We start from the raw sequence: 18,692 nt of genomic DNA, 5'->3' as shown, positions 1-18,692 counted from the left end.
AAATATATTAAAGGCAACAAATATCATTACTAATAATATTCAATAGGTTAATTTTTTATTTGCTAAAAACAATAGTCAGAAACTAAAACATCTTGAGTGCCACCAAAAATTAGTGTTAACTTACTATATTTTAAAAATAGATGAATGTACACATATGGGACAACATAATCCTCTTATGAACATATTATTTGCATAAGAGGAGGAAAAGCTAGAACTTTAACTATATATATGCACACACACCCAAAAAGTTCATTTGCTAAAAGTGTATCTTTGGGCAAATTACCTATTCTGTGGGTCTGTTTTCCCACTAATAAAAAAAGGAGTTAAACAAGGTGAATTCTAAAGTTGCAAGTTCTATGGCTCCACATGAAGAGGCATTAAATGACCTCAGAACCACCTTGGCAGCAGCTCGTCCATTAGCGCACCTTGTTTAGATGTTAACTGAATGGGGACATTCGTGTCATAGAAAATCACACAGAATGTTTCTCTACAAGGATTGTGAAGTCTATAGATATCTTTCTCTATGTGAATTGTTATTCTGATCTTCCATCAGGGCAAGCAAAACTCTAACAAACCATATTACAGTATTTACTCTAAACCTCCAGTTATTAAAAACAAATGAATGAAATAAAAATAACCAGGAGCTCCAGATTTCTACTTATTTAGTATCAATTTTTAGACTACTTGTGAATAAGAGTAAAATAGTATAAAATAAAGGTGGCTTGATTAGCTCTCAAATAAATGATGTTGACTGTGTAAGGAACTGAAAACTCTTGGCTGTTTCTCAAATAACAGCTAGAACACTCCATTATTTATCTATGTAGATGTGTGTTTGTGTGTGTGTACATATATACACACATATACAGTTTTAACAGCTCTTAATTATCACAGTGCAAGAACAGAAACCATTCTGAAAATTGTTCTGGGCCAACTTTACAGTCAAGGATTATTTGGTTCTTTCATGGATGGTGTGAGATACAAAAACCAAAATCTGCTTGGTTTTTGCGTGTTTCTAGTAAGTGTGATACTTATTTTATGTGATATATAGGCATTTAAAAATGTTTTCAACAAGTATTTATTTATTTTCATATATTTTAGGAAAAAAGCGATAAATGTTATAAGCCTGTGATTTCATGAATATTATTACTTAAGGTGAGGCTGAGGTAAAACAATGGGTAGGTTTGAAGAAAAGTATTAAGTAATTAGTAATAAAGGGAGTGCCTAGGTATAGCAAACATTCTCAAAGATGATATGAAAGTGAATCAAATTTGACAAGTTTGATGAATATTAATAACAAATTCTATCATTCTGATGAATATTGTATTGAGTTTGTGAAAATTAAATGGCATTTAACATGTCTAAGATGTTCTGAAACACATCTATTTTTTTCTGGCCTATTAAAGATGTAACTCCTCTTCTGAGGGCAATATCCCCATCATTCATCAGAAAGATAATCTTGACTTCTAATTAGGCAGAGAAAACTATTATTCAATTTTTATTTCAGATCTTTTTTTTAATCTCAGACATTTTTATTGATCCTGTCATTGATGCAGATTTTAAAACTTAAATATACCATTGTAGGCAGTAAAGAACATGAATAGAGGCATTAAGTTCAAATATAGTTCAGCCACTTAGTTAGCTTTCTAGTGTTAAAAGAATAAAACTCTAAAGTCTAATACATGATTCTTTGTATAGAAACAATACATAAAGAAACTCTCCTTTAATGCTAATGTTGTAAAATCACTACATTATACACAATTAATTACTTAAGACATATTTTAGTCAAGGTATTATTAATACAAAAATAAAAATGAAGAAGTGGAAACAGGTTCACAAAAATACTGCAAATTCCCTATACAATGTACTATTAAAGTTCCTCATAGCAAATGTTTTATAATCCTGATTTGGTCTATCTAAAAGCAAAGAAATTTAAAATTAATCCTTTTTACCTCACTAGCAAGAATAAGTAGCAGCAAAAGTCCACGAAGCATCCTGACTGCTAGAAACTATCAATATATTCTTTTATGTATTTTAAATCTTATAGTTAAGTGAAATTCGCTAGACAAGAATATATAGAACCAAAGTGAATCTTCATGAAGATCATTTTATTTTATAAAAATTTTTATTTATTGATTTTAGAGTATGAGAGAGAGAAAGAGGAACATCAATTTGTTGTTGCACTTATTTATGCATGCAGTAGTTGGTTCTTTTATGTACCCAGATCTGGGATTGAACCCTCAACCTTGGTGTATCAGGACAATGCTCTAACGAACTAAGCTACTTGGCCAGGGTCATGGAGAGTATTTTAACTTTGGATCTCTTAGCTTGAAATATTATGATCTTTATACACTGACAAAAAAATTAAAAGACGGTACCTGGGACTAATGAAGAAGGTCAGAAAGGGGCACTGTGACTTGATTTTCAAGAACCTTCCCCTTCTCCAGGTGAAATATGGCTATAAAATACAAGTATCAGTAATGTCAACTTAAAAGGGCAGATTATTGATTACTTATGCACAGAGCTACTCTAAAATATTTAGTTACAAGGGAGAAAGAGGACCAACTTCAAGATGTTCTTTTCTGAATGATACTGGGGCAAGTTCAAAGCAGCACAATCACAAGGGAATGGATGTCAGGCCTTAGACTTATTAAGGAAAGTGAGTGAAACTCACAGGTGAGGCTCAGGATAGTTCCACAGCCTACCTGTGGAAGCTGGGAGAACTCGGATAGGCACAGGCAGTGCCATGCAGGGACAGGGCTTTGGAGCAACGTACTATTATATACACCGAGCCATTTTTCTTGCCTAGTGTCCTCTTATAAAGATCTTCCTGAAACAATGGAGGATATTTGTCTAAAAAGTATGCCGCAGAAGGCATAAGCCAGGTATGGTGCCTTGGAAGCAAGTGGCCTGTTGAATTCCTGTGTTCAAGGGATTTGTACAGTGGCACATGGAAAGTTTCTGAAGTAAAACACTGAACAGGGAGACAATGCAGCCTGCGGAACTCAGTAAGTGGTAGAAAGTCACCAACTCATGATGTGCTAGACATACCATATGCCAAGGAGTGATAGAACATGTCAAATCATCCAGGTCAAAACTAGCAAAGATGCTCTTATAGCATTTTCCACAATACTTTTCTATGGAGTGATTGATAGTAAAAACCACATTCTACTTACATGTGCCTTATGCATAAAAGGAGAATAAATATTTCATTCTCCTTTTTTTCAAGATTTTATTTATTGATTTTATAGAGATGAGAGGGAGGGAGAAAAGGGCAGGGGGGAGGAAGAGCGGAAAGCATCAACTTGTAGTTGCTTCTCGTGTGCACCCTGACCAGGCAAGCCGGGGGGTTTCAAACACGGAACCCCAGTATTCCAGCTCAAATGCTCTCTCCACTGTGCAACCACAAGTCAGGCATATTTCTTTCTTAAAAAAATTTTATTTTACTAAAATTTTTAGTATGGATATTTTCAAAAGTTCACAAACTAGAGCAGGGGTCAGGAACCTTTTTGGCTGAGAGCCATGAACGCCACATATTTTAAAATGTAATTTCATGAGAGTCATACAACGACCCATGTATGTTAGGCATTATCCAATAAAAATTTGGAGTTGTCCTGGAGGACAGCTGTGATTGGCTCCAGCCACCCGCAACCATGAACATGAGCGGTAGGAAATGAATGGATTGTAATACATGAGAATGTTTTATATTTTTAACGTTATTATTTTTTTTATTAAAGATTTGTCTGTGAGCCAGATGCAGCCACCAAAAAAGCCACATCTGGCTCGCGAGCCATAGGTTCCCAACCCCTGAACTAGAGGACGTTGTATAATGAACTGTCTCCATCACCCAGCTTCAATACAGCTCAATTTTCTGTTTCTCTCTGCCCATTCAAAGCTCACAGAAATTAATAAATTAAAAAATAAAATGGTACTTTCCAGAGACCATTATTATTAAGGGCTGAATTGTGAACCCCCAAAATTCATATAATGAACCCCTAACCTCCAGAACCTCAGACTATGACTATTCAGAGATAGAATCTTTAAAGAGATTATTGCATTAAAATGGCGTTGTTAGGGTAGGTCCTAATCCAACATGAATATTCTGTGTAGTTACAGTAAGGGACTAGAGAAGATCATGTGAGGACACAGGGAGGAGGAGGCCATCTGCAAGCCAAAAAGAGGGGCTTCATAAGAAATCAAATCTACCAACACCTTGATCTTGGACTTCTAGCCTCCAGAATTATGAAAAAATTAATTTCTGTTGTTTAAGTCCCCAGCTTATGGTATCTTTTTACAACAGCCCAAACAAAGTAATAAAATCAGTAATAGAACTTGTCTAATTCAAGCTACAGAGTGGCCTTTAATTATACCTGGAGGCTCTGTGTTCATAAGGTGAGTAGAAAATTTATCAAAAGGGCTGGTTGGGCATATGCATTATGATGTAACCCTTTTTGACAAATTTTGATGACAATGAGGTGATAGCTCAGTGTGTGGGCGCAGAGTAAATCAATCACTATTGCTGTTATTTGTCAGGGCCTAATAGAAAAGCTGGCTGAAAAGTTCAGCAGACTCCACAAAGCACATCTGCAGAAGCTGTGTAATGTGAGAGACTCCTGAGCTGGGGCTCCCACTTTATATTTCCTCCAAAGTTTTAGAGCCTAAGACTGATAACATTTAACTTTTCAGATATATAAGAAAGGTTGTAGGTGAGACATAGAAATGTAACACTATAAATATGATGACCTTAAAAGTTTATAAAAATATTTTAAATATTTCAGGAATCAATACATATATAATTTTGAAAATAATAAGCTATATTAAGAAAGAAATCATTGTAGGCACAGTAATACTAAGAATTTTGTGATTGCAGTGGACTTTCAATTGCACAAAGGAACATTAAATTAACAACAGTATTTACCAGTCTTCTCTCCAAAATGCCTTTCAAACACTAAATAATTACCCAATTAAGCTACTGCAAGATAAACTGTTATTACTCTGGATTTAGTGAAAAGGACTAATAATGACTATTTTAACAGTTTCTATGAAGAAAGATTCAGTGTTTACTGATCATCACTGTGAAAACACCCCACCTTTTTAGTGAATAGGGAATAGAAACAAAACCCAAAAGGTTGTTTAGCTAAGTGAATTAAAGGGAACACAGGGGATGATTAAGAACTAAGAACCACAATGGGTAAAAACAGAATTTACTATGCACAGTGGAGACTACAATTGGCAGAGGCTATTTATGAATACTGCCAATATTCAGGGTTGCAGACTGACAATGGAGAATCTCTGGCCATGCCCTGAACAACATAATTCATCATACTAGTGCTTGGGGCAGTCATATCCAAGCAATTTATCATCATCATATCACTCGTGTGAGTGAGAGAGGGGGAGAACTTTGATTCTTAACCTCTAGGGAGAGTGGATTTATAGCCAACATCCCTTGGAAGGCAGCATGGCTCTGCCCACAGCTCAATGCTCCTTGCTTCACTTCTGTTTAAGTCAGACTGAAAGAGTGAATGCATCGCCTCTGGGACACTGGGAGCAAAACCTAGGTCTGATACTCTTAAGTCCAAACTCAGGTAGCCAGGAAACGACATTTAAAATACTTTCTGAGCTCTTTAAAAAAAATTAATTGATGGTTATTATGGATAATTCATTTCAAATGTCTTTTGGTGACAAAACAATTTCTGAAATGCGTCCATTGATAACTACATCTGAGAAGAATTGTCTCTTAACAATGAGCATGTGAATATTCCTCTATATAGGAAAGCTTGGAGAGATGCTGAAAATATTATGCATATATAGATAGATATAGATATAGATAGATAATAAGTATATTTATCTATGTCTGTCTATAGCTATATCTATATAATCTATATCTACATATAGATATCCATAGTGTTTTTCAAAATAAAAATCAGAGCCTTAGTTCCTATCCTATCCCTTCTGGGCACTCAACCTTTAGATAGTTTCCCTTTAATACTAAGTGCCCTTATATCAATAGAATATAATTAAACATCTAAATGTCATTTTTGCTACCTTTGATTGAAATCATGAAGCTAATTTGAGCATTATGGAAACAAGTGTACCTGCTAGCTCACTAACAGCAAGAGGGGCATTCATCATATGAGCAAGCCTTTCTACCACCAGCCCTCTTAGCTTCCCAAGGTGTCTGGCAAACTGGAGACCAGTAATTTTCACAGGCATGTGTCTCAGACCACACCTGAGTACATTAGTTAGGATATGCTAGGGTATGCTGCATTAACAAGCAAATCTCCAAATCTCAAGGACTAAATACAAAATTTATTTTCAGCTCACACTATGTGTCTTACAAAAAGTGGCTGGGGAACTCTGCTCACTGTCTTTGTCCCATGACCCAAGCTGACAGAACAGCCATACTCTAGAAAATTGGTGGTTACTTTAGAGGAAAGAGTGTGTGACAAACCTCTACTGATGCTTCCACCTGTAGCACATGTCACTATATGTATATTTGATTAACTAAAGCAAGTCACACAGCCATGCCCAGTTGGGAGGGAACAGAGAAATAGTTAACATTCATGACTTCCAGGCTGAGCAGGCAGAGGCATTTTTACTCAAGCCAATACTGTTTTCATGAAACAGAACTGTGAAGAGCCAGTTTGTGCCAGGTGGCCAGATGGAAATAGGTATTTTATTTTTCTTCTTCCTTTTTTTTTTTAATGTTTAAGTGAGGGTGGGATGTCTAAGAAAGAGATGTGTTTCTTTTGGTTGCTGTTGTTGTTTGTTTGGGTCTGCTTTTAAATAGGTCTTTAGAAAAATTGGGACTATTGAAAATACATTTTAAAGAGCAGCTAAAGAAAGCAGAGGAAGGCGGCACACTTGGGATATGAAAACATATTCAAGAACCATCTCAGGTCTTCTTACTAACAGTGAAATTAATCAGGAATTCTCAGCAGTGTTACTGTATGGTTACTGGTGCATTTAAGATATTTGAAGAGAAAAACTCTTCACATTACTACGTTTTAGGTAACAAATGCTTTAAGTAAGTCATTTTCAAACTTTATTTACACTTGGATACCGGTGAAAAGAGGAGAATCATTTCAGGGACCGCTAAGGCAGAAATCACCCTGAGCATAAGCAAATTCAACTAGGATCATTGGGTCTATAATCTTGATACAACATTACGGTGGTTAACTCTTTTGTGTACCAGCATGAAATTTCTGACAGACTGGTCTGTAGAACAGCGGTTGAAAAACGTTGCAAAAATATATGGAAGCAAAGTTGTATATTTTCCAAGGTCAGTAGCTTCTCCCATGCTATACAGTTCATTATTTTGTTCTTCCAGCTTAATTTTCAAGAGCAACCTCTAAAAGCCCTACATAGGTATTTTCACCTACTACTACAATCCTAGGGAGTTTCTGGCCAAGCCTCAGGCCAGGGGGCACTAAGTACTTGTTCTTTGCTCCTCTCTGGATCAAAATGTAACTATTCACAATCAAGTTATATTAAATTGTAGTTTTTACAGAAAAATCTTTTCACTTTAGCCAATTTCAAAGTATTTCCTGCCCTTCATTTGGAAGATAAACTTATTTGGTGGAAACTGCTTTTGAATTAAGTCACCCCCAGAATACACACTGTCCTGGTCACCCCACCCCTTCCTCACAGGCCATCTTCCATGGCTGGCTCCTTCTCTACTGACCTCTAAACATTGGGCTCTCCTGGACTGGTCCAGGGTCCTCTTTCCCTCTCTATCTATTTATCTCCCTGGGTCTTCTTGTATATTTCCAACATAACTATTTCAACATATATCATGATAAATGACTTCCAAATAATTATCTGCAGCCCATATCTCTGGGATTGCTACCGTAAAATATACCCAACAGACTAGGTGACATATCCCTTTGGACATCTCCTATACCTTGTGGTAAGGTACCTCTACAATGGCCTCAACAATTCCACCCCTCTCAGAATTCACACCCTCCCACATTGCATCGGGGTGGTCTGTGTGACCATACAGCATAAGTGATAATATGCCCTATCTGGAGATTAGGTTCTAAAAAAATGGTGGCTTCCTCCTTGGGTTCTCTTTCCTTCCTAGCTCATTCACTCTGGGGGAGGCATCCCTGTGGTGACACCCTTATAGCAGGGAACTGAAGTGTCTGGTCAACACACTGGTCTGTCATTAGCCATGTGAAAAAGCCAAAAGCAGGCCAGCCTTACAGCCCCAGTCAAGCCTTGAGATCACTGCAGCCTTAGATGACAGCCTGACTGTAATCTCATGAGACAGCTTGAGCCAGAACCAGCTGCAGGAACTGAGTTAACACACTTGTTCTAAGCTGCTAAATCATAGGGTAATGGTTTTAATGTAGTAATAGTGTGTACTATACACCACAGCTTTATATGTACCAAATAGAACTTTTGATCTCTCCTACCCAGGTTCCTAACTTGTTCTTTTCCTAGCTTTCCTCTTCTTAATTGACAGCAATATCTACCTAGTTTCTAAGCCAGCATATTGACAATAATCCTTGATTTCTCCTTTTCTTTGACTATGACATCATCAAGTTCTACGAAATCCAAACTCAAACCATATATTAAATCCATTCAGGAAATAAAATGTATTAAGACCCACATCAGGTGCCGGAGAAACAACAGTACATAAAACATGCAAACCCTGCTCTCCTGTAGTTGAATTCCCACAGGAGAGAGTAAGTAACAATTTACAAACATCACATACTATGTCACATGGAAAAAGTAGATGAAAAGGAAAGCTAAAGCGAGTGGGAGAACAAGGAATACCAGGCTATTCAGGATGACAGAAAGTCATCATAAATAGGGTTGTCAGGAAGGCCCCACTATGAAGTGACACTTAAAAGCTCCACCTTCTGTCTCCACTGCCACTACCCTAGCCTGAGCCACCATCACCTTTCATGTGGCCTTCATTGCAGCCACCTAATGTCACTCCCCTGACAACCACCCTTCAGAGCTTCCCATTGCTATTAGATGAAAATCTGGGGGTTTTACCAGGCTACAAATAGCCCTGTATGATATGGTCCTACCTTGTGTCTCACACTTTGTCTGGAACAAATTACACAAGATCTACCCACAAAGACCTTCTGGCAATTTCTAGACCACACCCCATTCTTTCCTGCCTCTTTTGCCCTTGTAGGCCTCAGTGCAGGAATAAACATCACTAGATCTGTCTCATCCTTCTAATAAGAAAGTCTTGGTTGAAACCAAGAGCTCATTCTTTGAAAAGGTAAACAAGATTAATGAACCTTTAATCAAATTCATCAAGAAGAAAAGAGAGAGGACTCAAATAGATAAAATTAGAAATGAGAGTGGAGAAGTAACAACTGACACTGCAGAAATATAAAGAATTGTAAGAAAATACTATGAAGATCTATATGCCAAAAAATTGGACAACCTAGGTGAAATGGATAAATTCCTAGAAACATACAATCTTCCAAAACTCAATCTAGAAGAATCAGAAAACCTAAACAGACCAATTACAACAAATGAAATTGAAACAATTATCAAAAAACTCCCAGCAAACAAAAGTCCTGGACCAGATGGCTTCACAGGCAAATTTTACCAAACATTCAAAGAAGAACTAACACCTATCCTTCACAAGCTATTTCAAAAAATTCAAGAGAAGAGAAGACTTCCAAGCTCCTTTTATGACATAAGCATTATCCTCATTCCAAAACCAAGTAAAGACACTACAAAGAAAGAAAACTATAGGCCAATATCCCTGATAAACATAGATGCTAAAATTCTCAACAAAATATTAGCAAACCAGATCCAGCAATACATGAAAAAAATCATACATCAAGATCAAGTGGGATTTATTCTGAGGAGGCAAGGCTGGTACAATATTTTCAAATCAATGTGATCATCAAATAAACAAAAGGAAGGAGAAAAATCACATGATTATATCAATAGATGCAGAAAAAGCATTTGATAAAATCCAGCACCCATTTATGATCAAATCTCTCAGCAAAGTGGGAATACAGGGAACATACCTCAGCATAATAAACGTCATCTATGACAAACACAGCCAACATCATACTCAAATGGCAAAAATTAAAAGCAATCCCTTTAAGATCAGGAACAAGGCAGGGGTGCCCCCTTTCACCACTCTTATTCAACATAGTTCTGGAAGTCCTAGCCACAGCAATCAGACAAGAAAAAGAAATAAAAGGCATCCAAATTGGAAAAGAAGAAGTAAACTATCATTATTTGCTGATGATATGATACTGTACATAGAAAACCCTAAAGTTGCAGTAAAAAAACTACAAGACCTGATAAATGAATTTGGCAAGATGGCAGGATATAAAATTAATATTCAGAAATCAGTGGCATTTTTTTTGACAGAGATAGAAAATCAGAGAGAGGGACAGATAGGAACAGACAGACAGGAAAGGATAGAGATGAAAAGCATCAATTCTTTGTTGTGGCAACTTAATTGTTCATTGATTGTTTTCTCATATGTGCCTTGATGGGAGGGGGCTAGAGCAGAGCGAGTGACCCCTTGCTTAAGCCAGTGACTTTGGGCTTCAAGTTGGTGACCTTTGGGCTCAAGCCAGAGACTATTGGGTCATGTCTATAATCCCACACTCAAGCCAGCAACCTCACGCTCAAGCTGGTGAGCCTGTGCTCAAGCTGGCGATCTTGGGGTTTTGAACCTGGGTCCTCTGCATCCAAGTCCGATGGTCTATCCACTATGCCACTGCCTGGTCAGGCTCAGTGACATTTTTATAAACTAACAATAAACTGTCTGAAAGAGAAATTAAGAAAACAATCCCCTTTACTATTGCAACAACAAAAAAATAAAGTATCTAGGAGTAAATTTAACCAAGGGGGTAAAAGACTTGTACTCAAAAAATAATAAGACATTGAAAAAAAATCACAGAAAATATAAATACAAACAAGTGGAACCATATACTGTGTTAATGGATAGGAAGAATAAACATCATTAAAATATCTATATTACCCAAAGCAATCTATAAATTCAATACAACTCCTATTAAAATACCAATGGCATATTTCAAAGATATAGAACATATATTCCAAAAATTTATATGGAACCAAAAAAGAACATAAATAGCCTCAGCAATCTTAAAAATAAAGAATAAAGTGGGAGGTATCACACTTCCTGATATTAAGTTATGCAACAAGGCCATAATAATCAAAGCAGCTTGGTGCTGGCATTGGGAACAGAACAGAGAACCCAGAAATAAACCCATGCCTTTGTGGTCAATTGATGTTTGACAAAGGAGGTAAGAGCATACAATGGAGTAAAGATAGTCTCTTTATTAAGTGCTGTTGGGAAAACTGGACAGCTACCTGCAAAAAAATAAAACTAGATCACCAACTTATACCATTCACAAAAATACACTCAAAATGGATAAAAGACAAGTGTAAGTCACAAAACCATAAACACCTTAGAAGAAAACATAGGCAGTAAACTCTCCAATATCTCCCGTAGCAATATTTTTGCCAATTTATCTCCATGGGCAAGTGAAATAAAGGACAAGATAAATAAATGGAACTATATCAAACTAGAAAGCTTTTGCACAGCAAAAGACACCATTAAAAAAATAAAAAGAAAACCCACACAATGGGAAAACGTATTTGCCGATACATCTGATAAGGGGTTAATAACCAAAATTTATAAAGAACTTCTAAAACTCCACACCAGGAAGGTAAACAATGCAATTAAAAAATGGGCAAAAGAACTGAATAGACACTTCCCCAAGAGAACATACAGATGACCATAGGCATATGAAAAAATGTTCAATGTCACTGATCATCAGAGAAATGTAAATTAAAACCACAATAAGGTATCACCTCACACCTGTCAGAATGGCGCTTATTAACAAATCAACACACAATAAGTGCTGGCGAGGGTGTGGAGAAAAGGGAACCCTCCTGCACTGCTGGTGGGAATGCAGACTGGTGTAGCCACTGTGGAAAACAGTATGGTGTTTTCTCAAAGAATTAAAAATGGAACTGCCTTTTGATCCAGCTATCCCACTTTTAGAAATATATCTCAAGAATACCAAATCACTGATTCAAAAGAAGATAACCTCTCCCATATTTATTGCAGCATTGTTTACAATAGACAAGATCTGAAAACAGCCCAAGTGTCTGTCAGTGGACAAGTGAATTAAAAAGCAGTGGTACATATACACAATGGAATACTACACAGCCATGAAAAAGAAAAAAATCTTACCTTTTGCAACAGCATACATGGACCTGGAGATCATTATGCTAAGTGAAATAAGCCAGACAGAGAAAGACAAATACCATATGATCTTACTTACATGTGGAATCTAATGAACAAAGTGAACTGAGGAATGGAATAGAGGCAGAGGCAGGGTCACATGAGCAGAGGGACAGCTGTCAGGGGGAAAGGGAGATGAGGGGATAGGGTCAGAGAAGGTGAAGGGATTAGTGAAATTATAAATACATAACACAGAGATACAGATAACAGGACAACAAATCCCAGAGGGAAGGGGGAAGCAGTTAGGGGAAGGGGGTAAAGGGGGTATAATGGGAACACAGGAGTGGGGGGTGAGGGTGTTATATTAAGTGGGACACTTGAATCCATGTTAACACAATAACTTAAAATTAATAAAAATTTAAAAAGAAAAAAAAAAGTCTTGGTGAGGCCTCCTTTTTACCACCATAACCAATGTGCTCCCCTACCCCGTTTTTGTTTATCACACCCCTGTTAACAATTTGCAGCTCTTTGTCAATTAACTTGTTTGTTTGTTTTTTTCTTTGTTTTCTCAGGGCCCTCTGCCTCCTTTCAGAATGTAAACTCCAAGAGGCCCTCTCACCTGTCCTGTTCTCTGTGGGAGCCCCAGTGCTACCCAGGGACACAATGCACATCAACTGAATGAATCAACTGACCCTTCCTGCCCACACTGCAATTTCCACACCATATATGACCAACAATATCATTCATCAGTAAACGCAGGATCTTATTTGCACAAATCTGTAGATTTTTAGATCTGGGAGATACGTAGAGATCAACGACCTTTCTGTGCCTAGAAAAGATAAACAACTTGTACAAAGTCAGGAGCTGGAACCGGAACTAGGGTAGTCTGCACACATGGGTCCAGAGTTCTTTAAACCAGCGAACTTCCTCACTGCCCTACTACTTGTGAAAAACAAAGTACAAGTGACTAAGGGGTAAGGGCACAGGTTTCAGAGTTAGAAAGACAGATGTTTTTCTCTAAACTCTCCAGCAGTGTGGCCTCACTTCTCTGTGCTTTACCTCATTCCTCTAAACTGCGAATATCTCTTGGAGCTATGGTGCGGATTAAATGAGAGCACACAGAGCTCAGAGATGAACCCTGGTGATTAGCTTTTACTAACTCAAAAAATATAGGATTGGGTATTCCTATTATGATTGTAAGATCAAGGAATGGCTGGCCCTGACCAACTGGCTCAGTGGATGGAAGGTCGGCCATCATATGAACTTCTGGGGTTTGAGTCCTTGCCAGGGCACACAGGAGAAGTAACCATCTGCTTCTCTTTCTCTCCCTCTCCCCCTTTTCTCTCTCCTCCCCTCTGCAGCCAGTGATCTGAGCAACCCCAGACAGGGGTTGCCGGGTAGAATGGCAATAAAATGTATTCTGCATTTTATTCCAAATATCTATATTACACATATCTTAGTAAAGTTTATAGCAATAAAGCAACCTCTAGCCTCCACAAATTAAAACATAATTTCATAAAGTAGCATCTTTTGATAAAATTCCAATTATCCTTTTTAAATTAAGTTACTACCTTGCTACCAACAGCAAGCTGTCTGATCTTTGCAGTGTGCACTTTGAAGGGGGCTGGTTATTTCTGGACTTACATCAGGCCTATGGAGAACTGCTGTAGACCTCTCCTGTCTATGTAAAATAAAATGTACCTGGACAAGTAGGTGTCACTAATTTGAAGGTTCTTTTCTTACTGCCGTTTTTCCTGCACAATGAATGCCATTACCCTTTAGAATAGGAGTATATGCTTGTCAGCTTCCTCTGCTGCAGCGGTGAGTTAAGGACAAGTGGACTTTTGTTTCTACACAGGGCAGAAGTTTATCTGGAAACGCTCGGAGGTGTCACTGCACCTGAGGTGTCTTTCCAAATATCCCAGAACAACAGTTGTAAATGCCATACTCGTATCAGTAGGGAAGGCGCACCTAAGTGTGTTTGCAATACTTTATGATCCAAAAACCAGGAGACGGTTAAGTACAGTGTGAGGCCGGGACCCCAGGCTTCCAGGCATGATCTCAAAGCCTATTAAAGGAGAACGAGCACAGAAGAGAGCCCTTGCCCCAGCACAGCTGCTCGAGGACCGCAGGGAGCGTCTGTGGAGCAACTCTAAGCGCTCGCAAGGCCGGGCCCTCGGGCCTCGCTCCGCGCCGGACTTTCGGCCTTGGGTCCGGCTTCGGGACCTTAGACGCCTCCAAGCCCAGGTCGGCCTCCTAGGCCTCGCTCAGCCTCACGACCCCCCGCTCTACAGCTCCCGGGGGCGCTGGGGTTAGGGCAGCAGCGCGCCCGGGAGAGGCCTGCTTTTAGACGCCTCCCGCGGGGCGGACCTCTGCCGGGCTCCCTGCAGGGATTAACGCCCAGAGCTGGGCTGCCACCCTTCCTACCCGGCCCGCAGCTCCCGCGCCCGTTCTGGCTCCCGGGACTTCCCTCTTCCACACGAGCGCCGCCTTCTCCACCGGGACCCTCGGCAGGACCAGCCTCCAGCACCTCGAGCGTCTCCCCGCTCCCCGCTCCCCCCTCCCACTCCGTTAACTATAGTTAGTCTGTTCCCCGCCCCCAGATCCCGGGGCTGTGTCCTCGGTCGCTGCCACGCCTTGCGGCCCCGGTCACGCCCACCCTGGCCCTAGGCCACGCCCCGGGAGCCGCTGCCACACCCGACCCGTCGGCAGGCCAAGTCTGGGCTAGCACGCCGGCGGCCTGTCCTACCCGGCTGCCAGATCCTGAGTGGCTGCGCTGGGAAGCCACTTCCTTTGCGCACGAGTTGGGTGTAGGTAGTCACCAAGTATCCTGGAAGGAGAAGTTTCTTACCTCTGCCTAGTTTGGCTGAGTTGAATGGATTAGCGGGCTAGATCCCCAAGGTGAGAGGAGGTAGCTGCATTTCCCACAGATCCCAGTCCTCTGTAGAAAAGCCTGAAACATGGAGGCTTTAAGTAGCTTCAAAAACCCTTTGTGTTTTCTTCAAGGATAACAAATCCGAGAGGCTGCCCTGGCAATTTGGTGTTCACGATGTCGCGAACAGGATTTGGATCAACATCCTGAATACAGACAGTTTTGGGTTTATTCATGCATTGTCTCTTGTTCCTGGGCCTGAGGTTTCTCATGTTTAATAATAGAGCCTGGGCCCTGGCCTGGTGGCTCAGTGGATAAAGCGTTGCCCTGGCCTGCGGAGGTCATGTGTTCTATCCCTGGTCAGGGCACCAGCGAGAAGCAATCAATGAATACGCAATTAAAAATGGAACAACTAAGTGGAACAACCAATTGATGCTCTCTCTCTCCCTTTCAAATGGATGGAAAAATTAAAAAAAAAAATAGAGTCTATAGCAGAGCATTTGAATATTTCATGCAAATGAGGTAGGCTTAGTGAATATTTGGTGAATCTATTTACAACACACAGTGCTAGAATCAGTTGCCAAAATAGAGTAATACTTTTAAGTGTGACAGTGTATTCAATTAATTTTATCCTGAATTCTGAGAAAAAGGGGATGAGTACACACATGGGAAGAACCTCTAATTGTGTCATTTGAAAGGGTGATGGAAATAATAATAATGATGATAATAATAATAGATGGTGTTTCCTGATGCCAGCTCTGCCAGGCTTTATAACAGATCCATGTTTTGGGTATTATTTTTAAATTGTGGAACCACCTGCATGTGATAGGATCTCTCTTTCCTCCAATTGCAGTTAAGAAACGGACTTAGAGAGAGAAGTGGCTATGCAAGGCCAGGACGAGAACCCATTTTAGTTGATGTCACCCCATCATACTTTCTTAGTAGAGAAAGGGCACTTTGATAGGAGGCTAGGAAATAAATTAATATAGTTAAGTCAGAAAAAGAGAAAAAAATACATAAAGGTTTTATTTTGTGTTTGCTTTCTTTTTTTCATTTTTTAAGGAAGGTAAAAGTATGAGAAATTATGGGGAAGCTGGTTGGTAAGGGCTTGGCAGGGAGGGAATATTGAGGGAGAACAATCATCCTAAAGGTTGGTGGCTGTTTAAATCTTAGGAACAAGGAAGGGGATAAAAACAGGGCCCAGAGGTGGGGGGAGACAAGAAAAAGTGTACAGGTTAAGAACTCCAGAAGGATAAGTATTGAGTCTATTATTACTAGGAATGGCTCATAGTGAGATTGTGTAATGAATAGTTGGATTGAGGGAGCCTTCTCAAGCGATTTTGGAGCTGGCTACTACTTAGATTACAAGAACTGCAGCTGCAAAGCCAGATGAATGCATACCTGACAATCGTTGTTAAGGAGAGACCTAAAGGACCATTATTTATAATGTAGTGTATTTTACTTGTCCTTGCTGCCAGACATGAAATTATACACAAAATCTGTGTTAAAAAATGACTTCAGTTTTTCTTTATGGAAGTTACTAAATTCTTCACTACCATCATTGCACCCATTATGCAAGCAGAAGTGGATTTAACAGCAGGCACACTGGGCATGCGCCCTGGGCCCCAACTTCTGAAGGGCCCCGCAAAACCCCAACTATACACTTTTTTCTAATGACATCAAGTTTGGTTTTATATGTGCAATTTTAACATTAATAGTACATAATATTTTTTATTTATTTAAAAGTATGGTTAACATGGCCCTGGCCAGTTGGCTCAGTGGTAGAGTGTCGGCCTGGTGTGCAGGAGTCCCAGGTTCGATTCCCGGCCAGGGCACACAGGAGAAGCACCCATCTGCTTCTCCACCCCTCCCCCTCTCCTTCCTCTCTGTCTCTCTCTTCCCCTCCCACAGCCAAGGCTCCATTGGAGCAAAGTTGGCCCGGGCACTGAGGATGGCTCTGTGGCCTCTGCCTCAGGCGCTAGAATGGCTCTGGTTGCAACAGAGCAACTCCCCAGATGGGCAGAGCATCGCCCCCTGGTGGGCATGCCGGGTGGATCCCAGTCGGGCGCATGCGGGAGTCTGTCTGACTGCCTCCCCATTTCCAGCTTCAGAAAAATACACACACAAAAAAAAAGGGTAAACAAAAAGTATGGTTAACATGTAGTTTTATATTCCCTGCTCCCTCTTTTTTTTAAGGGGCCCAATATTTTCTTCTGTGCCCAGGGCCTTAACCGACCTTAATCTGCCTCTGTGTGCAAGATTTGTGATGGGTTTGTCATTCGGGCTTTTGTTTCTATGGCTTCACTACTTAAAAGCACAGTGCTAGAGAGGAACTGGTTTAGATTTCATTCCTCTTTGATAGAAGTAGCTTCAAAGAAACATCAAGTTAATATGTAGGAGTTTTATTTCAGGAACTGTATCAAACTATTGTGAACACATGTTTTCAAACAAGGAGTGAGAAAACACAAATCTAATGTACAACAGTGAGAAAATTTGGTAGCACATAGCATTTGAGTGTACACTGTAATTCCATTTCACATCCTAAGTGACTTAAGCACTACTGTTAGCTAGGCATCAGATGTTACGCTTATCACAAATATTTTAAAAATAAACATCCTTTTGTATTGGCCCCTAAATCTACTAGCCCTAAGGGTGGGCAGATGAGAACAGGCAGAATAGATCTTTTCTGATGTTCTGCTGTCAGAAATAATAATCTGCCATCAAGCCTTGTGCGCAGCTTCATTTTTCAGTCTTTTTTCCTGGAAAAGCTTAACTTGGAGATATTTTTTTAAACCCTTAGAATACCAATGTGTGTGATGAAATAGCCAAATTAAAATTACATTATTAAGGAACCAAAGGTTTCTAAATGAATCTCTCAGTTAAGGGTTCGGTTCAAATGCACTCCCTTTGCCACAGTGCTTGCTTTTCATTTCCATCCTGTCTTTGAACTTGGACAGTATCTGTACTCAGAAACACTAAATGGGCAGAGAGAATGAAAGCAAAACCGAACATCCAAGACCCCTCACTGTTTGGGTTAAATTTCTGGAAAGCGCTCAGGTTTTCGTCACCTAGTTAGTTGTTTTAAATGTCTACATGAAAAGGGTCTTTACTAACAATCCAGAGAGAACAAGACATAAAGTAATCCAGATAATTTGTCAGGTGAGTGGCTGAACAGTTTCACCGCAGTGAAGTCATATTGCTGTCAAGTTTTAATTGTTAACTGGAAGCTACAGTTTACAGCACTGCAGAGAGTTTCCTGCTTTACTTTTTAGTCATGATGTGATAAACTATTTTCATCATTGCTAGGAAATTGACTAGATACCAATGTTACAAGAGGGCTAGGACAGGGCTTTCAACCCACAGTTCTTCTGTCAAATTCCTATGCTTTATACCACCCAGAGAATACAACTAACTGCTCAATGTGTCTTATGACTGCACTTAGAGGCAAAGGACAATGAAATTAAAAACTATTCTAGTTATTAAAGAGTAATACTAAAAACACATAAGCCCCGCGATTCAAGGAACCTTTTAAGGGGGACTATACTGTTACGGCTGAGTCTCTACAACCTTTAGTAGAAGCCTATTAAAAGTTTGTCTTTAAAACTATTATGA

At 39.5% G+C, this 18,692-nt stretch overlaps 1 protein-coding gene across 1 annotated transcript in view; it reads right to left on the bottom strand.

Moving 5' to 3' along the window:
• The window catches only part of PTER (phosphotriesterase related), a 64,725-nt gene extending 49,958 nt beyond the window's left edge, over positions 1 to 14,767 (bottom strand). Inside the window, exon 1 of the mRNA XM_066384949.1 lies at positions 14,636 to 14,767. The gene's annotated coding sequence lies outside the window, so the exon portion shown is untranslated. The remainder of the gene's footprint in view (positions 1 to 14,635) is intronic.
• Between the last annotated feature and the right edge of the window lie 3,925 nt (positions 14,768 to 18,692).

The sequence above is a fragment of the Saccopteryx leptura genome, chromosome 5 (genome assembly GCF_036850995.1).
Source record: "Saccopteryx leptura isolate mSacLep1 chromosome 5, mSacLep1_pri_phased_curated, whole genome shotgun sequence".
Classification (NCBI taxonomy): domain Eukaryota; kingdom Metazoa; phylum Chordata; class Mammalia; order Chiroptera; family Emballonuridae; genus Saccopteryx; species Saccopteryx leptura.
The sequence above is the reverse complement of the archived record's forward strand: the minus strand, read 5'-3'. Positions and strand labels throughout refer to the sequence as shown.